Source organism: Tamandua tetradactyla, chromosome 5 (genome assembly GCF_023851605.1).
Source record: "Tamandua tetradactyla isolate mTamTet1 chromosome 5, mTamTet1.pri, whole genome shotgun sequence".
NCBI classification, from domain to species: Eukaryota; Metazoa; Chordata; class Mammalia; order Pilosa; family Myrmecophagidae; genus Tamandua; species Tamandua tetradactyla.
In genome coordinates this window covers 146552603-146569046 of record NC_135331.1, presented here as the reverse complement: position 1 = coordinate 146569046, position 16444 = coordinate 146552603, and the positions used below count along the sequence as shown (strand labels likewise).

At 37.9% G+C, this 16444-nt stretch overlaps 1 protein-coding gene and 1 pseudogene across 2 annotated transcripts in view; one reads left to right on the top strand and one right to left on the bottom strand.

The window, feature by feature from the left end:
- ANKRD6 (ankyrin repeat domain 6) overlaps positions 1–16444 on the bottom strand; it is a 252189-nt gene that overhangs the window by 129366 nt on the left and 106379 nt on the right. The window lies entirely within an intron of this gene.
- On the top strand, positions 1129–4164 carry LOC143683348 (exportin-T pseudogene; annotated as a pseudogene).

Genomic DNA, 16444 nt, shown 5'->3' with positions numbered 1-16444 from the left:
GCACACATGCAACTGGTACTTCAGAAGCAAACTAGTGGCTTATGGCAGCAAGGGGTTGCTGCAGGAAATATTAAAAGTACAAAAACAATAGAATGGAAACACTGGCTTCCCAGTGTTTAGTCAAGGTAGGAAAAAGCACAACTGCTGTTAGCTGAGTGCAAGCAGCTGGGGGTGCAAATCTGTAGGGAGACCTGGGCACAGCACTCATTTCTAATTTTCTTAAAATAGAGTATAAAGAGCTCCCACGGATGCAAAAGTTGAGCTGAGGACATTTTCCTTTCCTGCTGAAGGTTTTAATTCTATTCCTGCTATTCTGGTTCCCCTTGTCTGGGGTGAAAATCATATACGAATTCATCATTCACCTTTTAACCAATTACATATGAGCTAAGTTGCATCACAGAAATGTGCTTTGTCATGGAACAGAATGCATTACTATCAGAAACCCGAGATGAGAGAATTTAGAGTTAGGATAATTCTTTGACCTTAGATTACTAACTCAGCCATGCAAGATTCATTCATGCTGCAAACTCCTCGACAGTAGTAACTTCTGCATGCCCAGTACCAAACAGCAGTCTCTTAAGTGGTTGCTGAATGAATGACATTACATTCTCCAGCCACTGGGAAAATCACCCACAGAGAAGACGGAGGCTGGAGGCCTGGGCACATCATGAGTCCTGCTATAGTTAATTTTTCACAGCAGCACTTACAGTGCATGAACAAGTTCAATAAGAAAGGATGGATGACCAAAGTACTTTTCCTTGACTGGTTCCATCAGTGTTTTGCTCCAAACATTAGAAAATACCTTGCCAGCAAGGGATTACCCTTTAAGGTGATATTGGTTCTTGTCACTGCCCCCAGCCACCCAGACCTCACGAATTCCACCTTGAAAGCAACGAAGACCTCTACATGCCACCTAACACTGTGTCTTTCATTCAGTCTTTTCATGGGATATATGGATATTTAAGGCACACAATACATGCTACGCAATGAAGAGGATCATAGAGACTATCAAAGAAAACCCTGACAAAGACTTCTTCTCTGGTACAGACAGAGGGTCAAAGAATTTTATGTGGATTTTCCAGATCGCAGGGGCACTGCCCCCCTAATCCCCACAATGTGGAAGTAGGGATGGACGGACAGGCTCTTTTACGGCTAAATCCAAATGCTGATTCAGAATTTAGACAAAGGGTGCTGACCTATCTTGAGCAGTTAAAGATTTCCCCAGAGAAAACTGTCTCAACCAAAAGGGAGAAGAGAGAAATGAGACAAAATAAAGTGTCAGTGGCTGAGAGATTTCAAACAGAGTTGAGAGGTTTTCCTGGAGGTTATTCTTACACATTATATAGATATCCCCTTTTTAGTTTATGGTGTGTTAGAGAGGCTAGAGGGAAGTACCTGAAACTGTAGAGCTGTGTTCCAGTAGCCATGTTTCTTGAAGATGATTGTATAATGATATAATTTTTGCAATTATATCAATTGACTGTGTGATTGTGAAAACCTTGTATCTGATGCTCCCTTTTATCTATGGTATGGACAGATGAGTAAAAAACATGGATAAGAAATAAATAATAGAGGGAACAAGATTAAAGTAAATTGAAATACTAGTGCTCAATGAGAGGGAGGGGTAAGGGGTATGGCATGTATGAGTTTTTTCTTTTTTCTTTCTTTTGCTGGAGAGATGCAAATGTTCAAAAAAACGACCATGGTGATGAATACACAACTGTGTGATGGTATTGTGAGCCACTGATTGTAACTATGTCAAGAATGTTTGTATGTTTGTCTGTTGTTTACAATTAAAAAAAAAAAAAGATTTCCCCAGATGCCTGGCAGGAATGTGCCAGGTATGTGCCAGGCAAAAGCTCCTGACCAGAGGACATATAGTGATGATCATATAAAGTTTTTCTGCTTTCAAGTACTATAACATCAAGTTAAATACAAATGCTCAGGACTAACTACTGTTCAACAACAGCTAACTAGGGAGACATTCATATCTTGGCATCAAGCTCAGATGCTGAATCCCTAACAGGGAAGACTTTTATATGAAATAAAGCAGCCCAAGTCTTTGTCTTGCTCTTTGTTACAGAGTATATTACTAAATGGCCCAAGATTTGATTCTGACAGCCTCTCAGCAGTGCACCTAAATCCAAGGGGTGTAGAGATGTACCTCCAAACCTCATGGCTACTGATTCAGAGTTGGTGGATCATGATGTGGTGCGTGCATCAGAGGTGGCTCATAGGTAACCCCTAATAACAGATACCATGAGGGAGCACTGCATTCCAAAGCTGGTGGAATCATGGCACCAAATCTTACAAGATGATTAATATACTAATTCAGATATGACACATCAGTCCTTTGAAGTAGTTGTGGCTGGGATAGACTTATCTCTGATAGACAATGACAAGTTTATAAATACGCTGCTAGGTCTTGTTTATGTCAATAGAAGTTCTATGGGAAGAAATGTGACTGTTTATTTGAAATTGTAAATAAAGGAAAGGACGCTCTTAATAAAATAAAACTAGTAGAATCTTTGTGTCAAGTATTACAGTCTGTTGGGTTTTTCAGCATTGACCTGGGTTGTTGACTTCCTGGACAGATTTCCTAAACTGGTAAATGGAATGGGGCAGTCCCTGATAGATAGCTGGACTAAATGAATTAAAGTTGGAGATACCAAGAATGCTCAAGACACACTACAAGCTATTCAAACAAAAGTAGCACTGCTGTTGCAGCTATTAATTCATGAGGATATCTCCTCTAACATTTTGGGGTTTTGTTATAATTCTCTTCACATTTAAAAAACAGTTGACACTGCTCTCGGTTCATCAAAAAGCTATGCAGAGGCAATCATGTTGGCCATTTTGAAAAAAACTGACTTATGACAAAAAATATAACTTTGAAAATGAGGGCAAAGATGAAGTTACATTTGCAGAATACAGAAAAAAGGTGAAATTTTGTTGGACAGCCCTGCTAAAGTCTCATCAGAGTTACTGGTGGCTTCTCTTTGCAGAATTTTTAGCTCAACACTGCAAAATTGACAGACTACATGGTTTATGGAAGTTGAAGTAGCAATAAGATTGTCGTATATGTTGCCAGAAGCACTTCCAATATCTCACAGTGCTCACTTCTCAGGTGAAGTTTCAAAATCTAGTACTTTGCAGGATACAATACAAATGTTGGTAACATCAGTAGTTCCTATCAGCAAACACCTGTGACTCGGAGTCCTTCGAAACCATTATTAGGTAGGAAAAATATTTCACAGTTGAACATCAACACAATCCATGAGTACTAATGGCATTCTTAGATCACTGAGGTAAACTAGTGCGAGATTCTAGTGCAAAACTGTAGAGCAGTACTGCCTGTTTTCTAAATTTGTCAAATCTATCAATAAACAAATGAATCCTTTCATTGAGGATACTCTAAATAGAATACAGGACTTATTAGAGCTTTCTCCACCTGAGAATGGTTATCAGTCCTTGTTGAGTAGCCATGATCAGCTATTTGAGACAGCTATTTGAGATCAGCTATTTGAGATTGTTAACAGCGAATATCCAGCAGAAAGGAAGCAAGCATTAACCAGGACTCTGCTGATTCCACTAATGGAGAAGTTTAAAATTCTGTTGGAAAAATTGATGCTGGCACAAGATGAAGAAAGGCTGTCTCTCTAGCCAAGCTGCTAGATTTACAAATTGAGCCAGCAAAGCTTTCAGCATAAGCAAACTGTAAAACAATGTGGCTGTTCCAAAGTTTATCTGGACTGTTTGCAGACATTACTGACAGCCCTCAATTGTGCCTTAAGAAAGAGTATTCTCAGAAGTGGAGTTTGTACTTTCCTTCATCGCACAATTATATGCTTAGAGGAAGAAGTTCTTGCATACATCCCACCTGCCTCAAAGCATATGCTCAAAGATTGTGAAGCAAAAGACCTTCAAGAGTTCATTCCTTTCATCAACCAGATTACAACCAAAGTTCAGATGCAGATTTCTTCGTTCTCACAGCAGACATCCATGTCCCTGCTTCACACAATTTTTGCTGAAGTATTGCTTCGTCCAGCAGAAGGAAACGAAAAGTTTCCTGCTTTAGAAAAGCAAATACTGCGAATGTTACTTTCCTTTCCTGAAAACTGGATCTCCTGTGCCTACTTCATGATTAGGAATTCCAGTCAATAACTTATAAAAATATGATTTTTGTGTGCCAGTCACACTGATCTTGTTAACACAGCTTGAGTTTAATGAAGTATATATATTGGAATTTTTCTGCAAAATGGATGTAATTTTCCCTGAATACTGGTATGTAACAACACAAGATGTAGCTTGAGTGCCAACTCATTGTTCCATATAAAAATGCTGTTAAAAGATAAAGCAAATATATGATGAAATTGTGAACCATTACTTGTACACTTTGGATGATTACATGGTATGTGAATATATTATACATTTCAATAAAAAATTAAAAAAAATTTTAAGGCCAAAAAAATGTGCCTACTAAAAAAAATTCAAAAAGAAAAAGAAGATAGAGCAAAGTTATTCTTGTATTTGATTTTATTTTTAATTTGAAACTTTGTCAAGTACTTTATAAAGACCACAGCAGTGGAAAACAGTATACTTTTAAAAACTGCTGACTATAAAATGTTTGAGAAATTTCATTTTCTCCAACATGTGCAGACACATTAAACATGGGGGGAATACAATAATCACAACTAGATTTTTTGGAGATAGACATTATATTTCTTTAAACTGTTCAATACCAATATATATTCTACAAGAAAATGGTTTCATAAATTAACTGATTTAAAAATAGTTCCATGGGTGGGCCATGGTGGCTCAGCAGGCAGAGTTCTCACCTGCCATGCCGGAGACCCAAGCTCAATTCCCAGTGCCTGCCCATGAAAAAAACAAACGAAAAAAGTAGTTCCGGGTAGATGGTAGAATAGGATAGATCGAGTTCACCCAGGCTCCAAGGTACAGCCAGAGAAGGGACGGGATGGCAACTGAGACAGCGATTGCAGGGTTTAAATGACCTGGGAGATTCTTCTGTACTACATACAGTGGCCCTGTTTGCAAAAGCTGAGTGACGGAGAAGCAGAGAACCGGAGACTGTCTTTCTGGCGCAAACAGCCTAACGTGGAAGCCTGGTGTCCTTAGGAGTGCAAAGCTGGGGAGACGGGGACTAGGAAGTAAGCCAATCCACATTCCTCGAATGTGCTACCCTCACCAGCACAATTTCACAACCCACGACTCACCCCACACCCCTAAACCCCATCACCAGCCACCCCTCCTGTGCTCCAAGCACTCCTGCCTGCCAAACCCTCATGCGCCCCGTGCCCTGCACCCTGCTCCACACCCATCCTGCAGATACAAGGCTTTAGACTCCTGAAGGAAATCAACTTACAAAGTAATAAAACCAATCAAGATATTTAAATGCCGTGAAAGCAACAAAAGATCACTAAGCATATCACGATGCAGACAGAAATAGCCCAGCCTAATGACCAAATTATAACACCAGAGGAGATACTGGAACAACTAATCAAAGATGTACATATAAAACTCTACTAAATAAAATAAATGGGATGGCTAATGACATAAAGGAGATCAAGAAGACACTGAAAGACCATAAAGAGGAATTTGAAAGAACAAATACAAAAATAGCAGATATCACAGAGATAAAAGATGCTGTAAACCAAATAAAAACATATTAGAGAAACACAACAGGAGACTTGAAGAGGCAGAAGAAAGAATAAGCAAACTAGAGGACAGGAAACTGATTTCAAACACTCAAAACTGCAAATGGCAAAAACATGGAAAAATTTGCATTGCATCTCAGGAAAATGATGGAAAAAACAAAACATGCAAATATAAGAATCACTGGTGTCCCCAGAAGAAGAAGAGTAAAGGACTAGGAAGAGTAGTTGAGGATATAATGGAGGGAAACTTCCCAACCCTTATAAAGAACATAAACATACAAGTCAAAGAAGCTCAACAAATGCCAAACAGAATCAATCCAAATAGGCCTTCCCCAAGGGACATGCTAATCAGTCGTCAAATGTGGAAGAGAAGCAGAAAATCCTGAAAGCAGCAAGAGGAAAACAGTTTACTACATACAAGGGAGAGCACATAAGAAGTTCAGACTACTCAACTGGCACCATGGAGGTGAGAAGGCAGTGGTACGATATATTTAAGATCCTGAAAGAGAAAGACTTCTAGCCAAGAATTCTGTACCCAGCCAAATTGTTCTTCAAAACAGAGGAAGAGATTAAAATTTTCACAAACAAATCCTGAAAAATCTGTCAACAAGAGACCGGCCCTATAAGAAATACTAAAGGCAGTTCTGTCAGTTGAAAAAGATAAGAGAGGGAGGTCTGGAGGAGGGCATAGAACTGAAGAGTACCAGTAAGGGTAATTTAAAGGATAAAAACAGAAAGAGGAAAAAGAATATATAGAACTGACAAAATTAAAAAGATAAGATGGTGGATTCAAGAAACACCTTTTTAGAAATAACTTTGAATGTTAACAGACTAAACTTACCAATTAAAAGATACAGACTGGCAGAACGGATTAACAAATATAACCCAGATATATGCTGCTTACAAGAAACTCATCTTAGACACGAGGATACAAATAGATTGAAAGCGAAGGGATGGGAAAAGATGTTCCATGCAAGTCATAACCAAAAGAAAGCAGGAATAGCTATACTAAGAAGAGACAAAATAGACTTTAAATGTAAAGACACTATAAGAGACAAAGACACTATATATAAATTAAAGGTACAATTAACCAATAAGAAATAACAATCAGAAATGTTTATGCTCCCAATCAAGGAGTTCCAAAGTACATGAGACAGACATTGGCAAAACTGAAGGGAGCGATAGATGTTTCAACAATAATAGTAGGAGATTTCAATACACCACTCACCTCCATACATAAAGCAAACTGACAGAAGATCAACAAGGAAACAGAGAAGTTAAACAATTTGATAAATGAATTATACCTAACAGACATATATAGGTCATTATACCCCAAAACACCAGGATATACATTCTACTCGTACTCATGGAACATTTACCAGGATAGATCACATGCTGGGACACAAAACACATCTTTGTAAATTTAAAAACATTGAAATTATTCAAACCACTTTCCCCGATCACAGTGGAATGCAGTTGGATCTCAATAACCACCAAAGAATGAGAATATGCACAAATATATGGAGACTAAATAACACACTCTTAAAAAAAAAACACACACACACACATTCAAACAACCAGTGGGTAAAAGAATTGCTACAGAAATCGATACCTTCTAGAGATCAATGAAAATGAGAATACAACATATCAGAACTTATAGGATGCAGCAAAGGCTATGCTGAGAGGGAACTTCATTGCCCTAAATAACTATAAAAATCAAGGATTTAACTTCTCACCTGGAGGATCTTGAGAAAGAACAACAAACTAACCCCAAAGCAAACAGAAGAAGAGAAATAACAATGATTAAAGCAGAGTTCAAAGAATGGGAGAACAAAAGAACAACAGAAAGAATCAATAAACTAAAAGTTAGTTCTTTGAGAAAATCAATAAAATTGATGGGCCACTAGGAAGACTGACAAATAAAAAAAAGAGAGAGGATGCAAATAAACAAGATCAAAAAAGAGAAGAGGTGTATTAACACAGAGCCTGAAGGAATAAAAGAAATCATAAGAGGATACTATGAACAACTATTCACCAACAAACTAGACAACTTAGATGAAATGGAAAAACTCCTGGAAACACACAAACAAGCTACACTGACTCAGAGGAAGAAACAGAAGATCTCAACAAACCAATCACAAGTAAAGAGATTCAATGAATCATTGAAAATCTTCCTACAAAGAAAAGCCCAGGGCCAGGTGGCTTCACAGGGGAATTTTATCAGCCATTCCAAAAAGAACTACACCAACCCTGCTCAAACTTTTCCAGAAAATTGAGGAAAAAGGAACACTACCTAACTAATTTTATGATGCTAGTATCATTTTAATTCCAAAACTGAATAAAGTAAGGAAAACTACAGGACAATCTCCCTAATGAATACAGATGTAAAAATTCTCAACAAAATGCTAACAAATCAAATCCAACAACACATTAAAAGAGGGCGGGCCGCGGTGGCTCAGCGGGCAAGAGTGCTTGCCTGCCATGCCGGAGGACCCCGGTTCGATTCCCGGCCCCAGCCCATGTAAAAAACAAACAAACAAACAAAATATAATAAAACAAGAAAATGTTTAAAGATGTTTCCCTTTCTTCCTCCCTTCCTTCCTTCCATCCTTCCTTCCTTCTCTCTGTCTTTCCTTCCCTTCCTCCCTCTCTCTTTAAAAAAAAAAAAAAAAAAAAAAAAGAATTATACACCACAACTAAGTTGGGTTTATACCAGGAATGCAAGGATGGTTCACCACAAGAAAACCAACGTAATACAGCACATTAACAAACCAAAAGGGAAAAATCACATGACCATCTCGATTGATACTGAAAAAGCATTTGACAAAATTCAATGTCCTTTTCTGATTAAAACATTTCAAAAGATTGGAATCAAAGGTAACTTCCTCAATATGATAAAGGACATAAAGAAAAACTGGTAGCCAGCATCGTACTCAATGGAAAGTGACTGAAAGCTTTCCCACTAAGATCAGGAACAAGACAAGGATGCTCACTGTCACCATTATTATTCAACATTGTGCTAGAACTTCTAGCTAGAGCAATCAGGCAGGACAAAGAAATAAAAGGCATCCAAATAGGAAAGGAAGAAGTAAAACTCTCATTATTTGCAGATGACATGATACTATGCTTGGAAAATCATGAGAAATCTACAGCAAAGTTACTTGAGTTAATAAAGAAATTTAGCAAGGTAGCGGAATATAAAATTAATGTGCAAAAATCAGTAACATTTCTATACACAAGCAATGACCTAGCTGAGGAGTCAGTTAAGAAAAAATTTCCATTCAAAATAGTAACTAAAAGAATCAAGTTCTTAGGAATGAACTTAACTAGTGATGTTAAGGACTTGCACACATAAAACTATATAACATTATGAAAAGAAATCAAAGAAGATTTAAATACATGGAAAGATTTTCCCTGGTCATGGGTAAGAAGGTTAAATATTGTTAAAATGTCAATTCTACCCAAATTGATCTGCAGATTTAACACAATACCAATCAAAATTCCAACAACCTACTTTGAAAACTTGGAAAACCTAGTGACCAAATTCATCTGGAAGGGAAAGAGACCCCAAATAGGTCAAAGCATCCTAAAAAAGAAGAATGAAGTGGGGAGATTAACACTCCCTGACGTTAAAACCTATTATACAGCCACAGTGGTCAAAACAGCATGGTGCTGGCACAAAGACAGAAGCATTGACCAATAGAATTGAATCAAGAGTGCAGAAATAGACCACTAAAACTATGGTCAACTGATTTTTGACAAGGCCCCCAAATCCTCTGAAGTGGGATAAAAAATAGTCTTTTCAATAATTGGGCATGGAAGAACTGGATATCATTAGCCAACAGAATTAAAGAGGACCCTTATCTTACACCCTACACAAAAATTAACTCAAACTGGATCAAATATCTAAATACAAGAACTAGCACCATAAAGCTTCTAGAAGAAAACGTAGGAAAGCATCTTCAAGACCCAGTAATAGGAGGTAGCTTCCTAAACTTTACACCAAAGCACAAGCAACAAAAGAAAAAATAGGTAAATGGGAACTCCTTAAAATCAAAAGGTGCAAAATCAAATGCACCTCAAAAGACTTTGTCAAAAAGGTGAAGAGGCAGCCAACCCAATGGGAGAAAATATTTGGAAATCACGTATCAGACAAAGGTTTGGTTTCCTGTATATACAAAGAAATCATACAACTCAACAACAAAAGAACAAACAATCCAATTATAAAGTGGGCTAAAGATATGAATAGGCTTTTTTCTGAAGAGCAAATACAGATGGCTCAAAAGCACATGAGGAAAGGCTCACTTTCACTGGTTGTAAGGGAAATGAAGATCAAGACTACAATGAGATACCATCTCACATCTATAAGAATGGCTGCTAGGGCAGGCCACAGAGGTTCAGCAGGCAGAGTTCTCACCTGCCATGGCAAAGACCTGGGTTCGATTCCCAGTGCCTGCCCATGCAAAAAAAAAAAGAAAAAAAATTGGGCATTTCTCAGATGTGGCCTCTCTCTCTCAGCCAACATAACAAGCGACTCACTGCCCTCCCCCCTCTCTATGTGGGACATGACTCCCAGGGATGTAAACCTTCCTGGCAACGTGGGACAGAAATCCTAGAATGAGCTGGGGCTCAGCATCAAGGGATTGAGAAAACCTTCTCAACCAAAAGGGGAAAGAGAAATGAGACAAAATAAAGCATCAATGACTGAGAGATTCCAAACAGAGCTGGGAGGTTATCCCAGAGGTTATTGTACAGTTTTATAGATATCACCTTTTTAGTTAAGGTATATTGGAGAGGCTGGAAGGAAGTGCCTGAAAATGTAGAGCTGTGTTCCAGTAGCCATGTTTCTTGAAGATGATTGTATAATGATATAGCTTTCACAATGTGACTGTGTAATTGTGAAAACTTTGTGCCTGATGCTCCTTTTATCTAAGGTATGGACAGATGAGTAAAACATATGGATTAAAAATAAATAAATAATAGGGGGAACAAATGTTAAAATAAATTTAGCAGATTGAAATGCTAGTGATCAATGAAAGGGAGTGATAAGGGGTATAGGAAAAAAACAGGGGAAACAAAGGCTAAAATATATTGGGTAGATGGAAATACCAGCAGTCAATGAGAGGGAGGGGTAAGGAGTATGGTACGTAGGAGTTTTTTTCTTTTTTCTGTTTATTTCTTTTTCTGAATTGATGCAAATGTTCTAAGAAATGATCATGGTGATGAATATATAACTATGTGATGATACTGTGAGTTATTGATTATATACCAAGAATGGAATGATCATATGGTTAAGAATTTCGTGTTTGTATGTTATGTTTAAAAAATATTTTTTAATTTAAAAAAAAAAGAAAAGAAAATGGACACATGACCACCAACCTTACAGAAATAAAAAGGATTATAAGGAGAAGAAGAAAAAAAGAATGGCTGCTATCAAACAAACAAGAAACTATAATTGTTGGAGAAGATGTGGAGAAACTGGGACACTGATGCACCGCTGGTGGGAATGTATAATGGTGCAGTCACTATGGAAGAGTTCGGCAGTTCCCTCAGAAGCTAAATATTGAGTTGGCCTATGACCCAACAATAGCACTACTTGGTATATACCCAGAGGAGCTGAAAGCAGTGACACAAACAGACATTTGCACACCGATGTTCACAGCAACATTATTCACAATCACTCAAAGGTGGAAGCAGTCCAAATGGCCATCAACAGATGGCTGGATTAACAAAAAATATGCTATATACATACCATGGAATATTATGCAGCAGTAAGACGAATGATGTCCTTGAAGCACATGACAAGATGGATATGCCTTGAGAACATAACGCTGAGTGAAATAAGCCAAACATAAAAGACGGATACAGTATGACTCCACTTTTATGACCATGGTAAAAGTCAAATCAGAGGCTTATAATACAGAATACAGGGGACTTAGAGATACATAGAAGCCAGAGATGGTAAACGGTTAGCTAATGAAGTTGAACTCAAATGTAAGGGAATAGGTAGAAGTAAAGGCAGCTCTCTAGTGGGTCTATAAGTAATATTACCATATTGAAGGTGAACAAGATTGAAAGGGGTTGTATAGACCTATGTGTCCCATTGATTAACACTAAAAGTATGAATTAGTTCTTTCCAAAACTAGTTCAAAGGTATGATTTGGGTACAAAGAGTGTTTAAGTACAGGGCCATGGTGGCTCAGCAGGCAAGAATCCTTGCCTGCCATGCCAGAGGACCCGAGTTCGCTTCCCGGTGCCTGCCCATGTAAAAAAAAAAAAAAAGGAGTGTTTAAGTACAGGGTGCAGTGGGGAAACTGCTATGGCATGCTATGGGCTACATTTAACAGGAAAACATCAGTACCACCAAAGCAACAGTAGGGGTAAATAATGGGGGGGAGGGACAAGTGTTCAGGGGATGTTTAGATCTCTTATTTGATGAGGGTGCATTTATTGCTTATCTTTCTCTTGGGAACAATGAATTTATCTAAAACTGAGAGTGTTGATGGACTGTGGACTTTTGGCATTACACATGATGCCTAATGGAAGCAAGTGGCTGAAGGATGCACTGATCGAAGTAGATTGGTGAACGATGGTGTATACATATGATCGAATATTGTGCTGCTATAACAAGGAACAAAGTCGTGAGGCATGCAATGATGTGAATGAATCTGTGGTTCACTTGGTGAGACAAAATAAGCCAGAAGTGAAAGAACAATTATTGTATGGTCTCCTTAGAAAATGCTTATAAGAAAACAGGGGCCTAGATAGTAAACTCTTATAGCAGACAATTTAGTTTGGAGTGGAAATTATTATTTCTGGATTCTGAGAGGCTGTTTTATATATATATCCTGGTATTTAGAGATAAGAACGAAGTCGATCAGGTTGGGATTAAAGTAATTCAGAACACAGTAGTAAAGAAGACATTGTCTGTATTTGAGAACCTCATCTACTCTTTAAGACCAAAGGAAGAGAGGTTTATTTTGTCCAGAACCTAAATATTCTGCAGCATATAATCTAATTCAACCTGTCTGCATAGCTCATTTGAACAACTGAAATACAGGGTGCCCCGAATAAGAATGAGGGCCTTTAATCCTGTATAGCTTAATGTAATGTCTGGATACATCCCAGAATATATTAAGAAGATAACCAAAAAGTATTGCCAATATCCCTTGAGGGATGAGAGAAAAAATATGGAACTATTAAACTTTACCATCAGGGAATCTCCTGACATTGTGTCAAACATTAGGGACACCCAAGTCAACAGGCCAAGCCTGTGATCTTTTAAAAATACTTTTATTGTAAAAACGTAACATACAAACATATATTCTTGACATAAAAACATTCCATACATGGTGTACAAGCAATGGCTCACAATATCATCACATAGTTGCATATTCATCACCATGATGATTTTTTAAACATTTGCATCAATTCAGCAAAAGAAATAAAAAGAAAAAAGAAAAAACTCATACCTTCCATACCCCTCACCCCTCCCTCTCATTGACCACTAGTGTTTCTATCTACCCAATTTATTTTTACCCCTTTATCCCCTCTATTATTTATTTATTTATTTATTTTTAGCCATATTTTTTACACATCTGCCCATACCCTCGATATAAGGAGCATCAGACACAAGGTTATCACAATCATACAGTCACAATGTAAACTAATATCTTTATACAGTCATCTTCAAGAATCAAGGCTACTGGAACACACCTCAACAGCTTCAGGTACTTTCCTCCAGCCACTCCAGTACACCATAAACTAAAAAAGGGATATCTATATAGTGCATAAGAATAACATCCAGGATAACCTCTTGACTCTGTTTGAAATCTCTTAGCCACTGAAACTTTATTTTGTCTCATTTCTCTCTTCTCCCTTTCGGTAAAGAAGGTTTTCTCGGTCTCTTGATGCCAGGCCCTGGCTTATCCCAGGCTTTCTTTCCACATTGCCAGGGAGATTTACACCCCTGGGAATCATGTCCCACGTGGGGTAGCGGGGGAAGGCAGTGATTTCACATGCTGAGTTGGCTGAGAGAGAAAGGCCACATCTGAGCAACAAAAGAGATTCTCTGGGGGTGACTCTTAGGCCTAATTTTTAGTAGGCTTAGCCTGTCCTTCGCAGGAATAAGTTTCATAGGGGAAACCCCAAGACTGGGGGCTCGGACTATGGATTTGGTTGTCCCCACTCAAGCCCTTGATCTTGAAGCTTGCTCTTGTGAAGCTTACGTATGTAGCAGAAAAGCTTAGCCTATAAGTATATATACTTATATATATTTATATAAGTAAGTATATATAAGCAGAAAAGCTTATACCTATAAGTATATAGGTATGCTTAAGAGTTACTTCTGGAGGACCTCTTTCGTTGCTCAGATGTGACCTCACTCTCTCTAAGTCCAACTCTGCAAGTGAAACCATTGCCCTCCCCCCTATACGAGACATGACATCCAGGAGTGAAAGTCTTCCTGGAGACATCAGAGATGAGTCTGGTTCTGGCACTGTGGGATCAATAATGCCATCCTGACCAAAAGGAGGAAAAGAAGTGTAACTAATAAATTATAAATAGCAGAGAGAGTTCAAATAGAGTTGAGAGGCTGCTCTGGAGGTTGCTCTTACTCAAGCTTCAGTTAGACATTCCTACCTATCATAACTTGCCAAACCCCAACCAAAACCATTCCAGTCAATCATAAAGACACCTAGGGCAATATATAAGATTCTACAAAGATTCAATGCACTAGAGTAACCTTACAGAAACCTATAGCTTTCAGATAGGTACCAGGGTCAGATAAGTCCTGAAACCTAGAGGGCCCAGCCTCTCCAGAACATCAGGTAGTTCCATCTCCCTATCCCATATTATTGACAGACCTTTCCAACTAAAAAAGTTAGAACAGCCATAGTCCACATACCTCTAAAGAGAGGGACAGAAAGATAAAAGGTGATGGGGGAGTTTTACAAAGAAGGTAGGATTTAACAAATGAATGTGATTGCTGAATAAATGATATTTCTTTTAGTCTCAAGTATCTTAGAGTAGTTAGAAGTAAAACCTAAGATTGTGGAATTGTAACTCATATCAAACTCTCAAAGCTATTTTACAATTAATCGTGCTGTGCTTTGAAACTTATTGCTTTTTTTACATACGTTATTTTTCACAAAAAAGAAAAAAGTCAATTGTGATGATAAAAAAAAAATATGTATTCCTTCTAGTCTCCTATATTCTGTAACAGCTAGAAGGAAAAATCTGAGATGATGGGATAATAGCCTAAGACAAACTCTGGGATCTGCTCTGTAACTACTTGTTGAAGAGTGCTTTGAAAACTATTGCTATTTTTTTTCCTTGCTTTGTATATAAGTTATATTGCACAATTTTAAAAGTTAAAAAAATAAAAAATAAATAAAAGTAAGTATTGGTGTTACACATCTTTTATAAAAACAAATTTTATGCAGTGAAAAAATAATTTTTCCTAGAGGGGTTTAACACTGGATTGGAGCAGGCAAAAGAATCAATGCACTTGGAGATAAAACAACTGAAACAATCCAGTCTAAGGAGTATAAGGAAAAAAGAATGAAGCAAAGCAAACAGAGCGTGAGGAATCTGTGGGACACACACCACGAAGAATACCAATATATCCTTTGTAGGAATTCCAGAAGGAGAAGAAAAAAAGCTTAGAGAATATTCAAAGAAATAATGGCTAGTAACTTTCCAAATTTAATGAAAAGCTATACATCCAAGATGCTCAATGAACTCCAAACAGCGTAAACCCAAATAGATCCATGCCACACCATATTATAGTCAAATTGTCAAATGACAAAGATAAAGAGAGAATTCTGAAAGCCACCAGAAAGAAGCAACATGTCACATACAAGGGAACCTCAAAAAGATTAAGTATTGATTTCTTATCAGAAACCATGGAGGCAAGAAGTGCTGAAAGCAAAAAATTGCCAGCCAAGAATTCTATATCTGGTAAAATTGGCTTTCGAAAATGGGGGGGGGGGGGGGGTAAATTAAGACAAACAAATACTGAGGATTTTTGTCAACATGAGACTGACCCTACAAGGGAGTTTCACAGGTTGAAAGGAAAGGGGACTAGACAATTGACTGAAGCTACATGAAGAAATAAAGATCTCCTGTAACTATAATAACATGGGTAAACAAAATAACCTGGGTAAATAGAAATACCAGTAATATTGTATTTTTGATTTGCAACGCCACTTTTTACTTCCCACAGGATCTAAAAAGTAAATACATAAAATGTAATGATAAATCAGGGTGCACAGGTGGTTCAGTGGTAGAATGCTCGCCTTCCATGTGGGAGACTGAGGTTCAATTTCTAGACCATGCACCCCCCTCCCCCCAAAAAATGTGATGATAAATCAATGGTTTTGAACTCATAGCGTATATATATATATACGTAATTTAGGACAAGATCTACATAAAGGTAAGGGAACAGAGGGGTACAGGAACACTGTGTGTGCTACTGAAATTAAGTTGGTATCAAAGCAAAGGAGATTGTTAAAGACTTAGGATGTTAAACTTAATCCCCATGGTAACCACAAAGAAAATATAAGAAGATATGCAACGTCTGAGAGACAGAAAGTAAAGTACAGGCTACCAGGGGTGGGGAACAGGGGTAGTGGGGAGTTAATGAAACATGAGTGTAGGGTTTCTGTTTGGGAGGAAGGGAAGGTTCTAGTAATGGATGGTGGTGAGGGTGCGGCAAGGCTGTGAATGTGAATAACCCACTGAGTCTGAATGGTACGCTTGGCAGG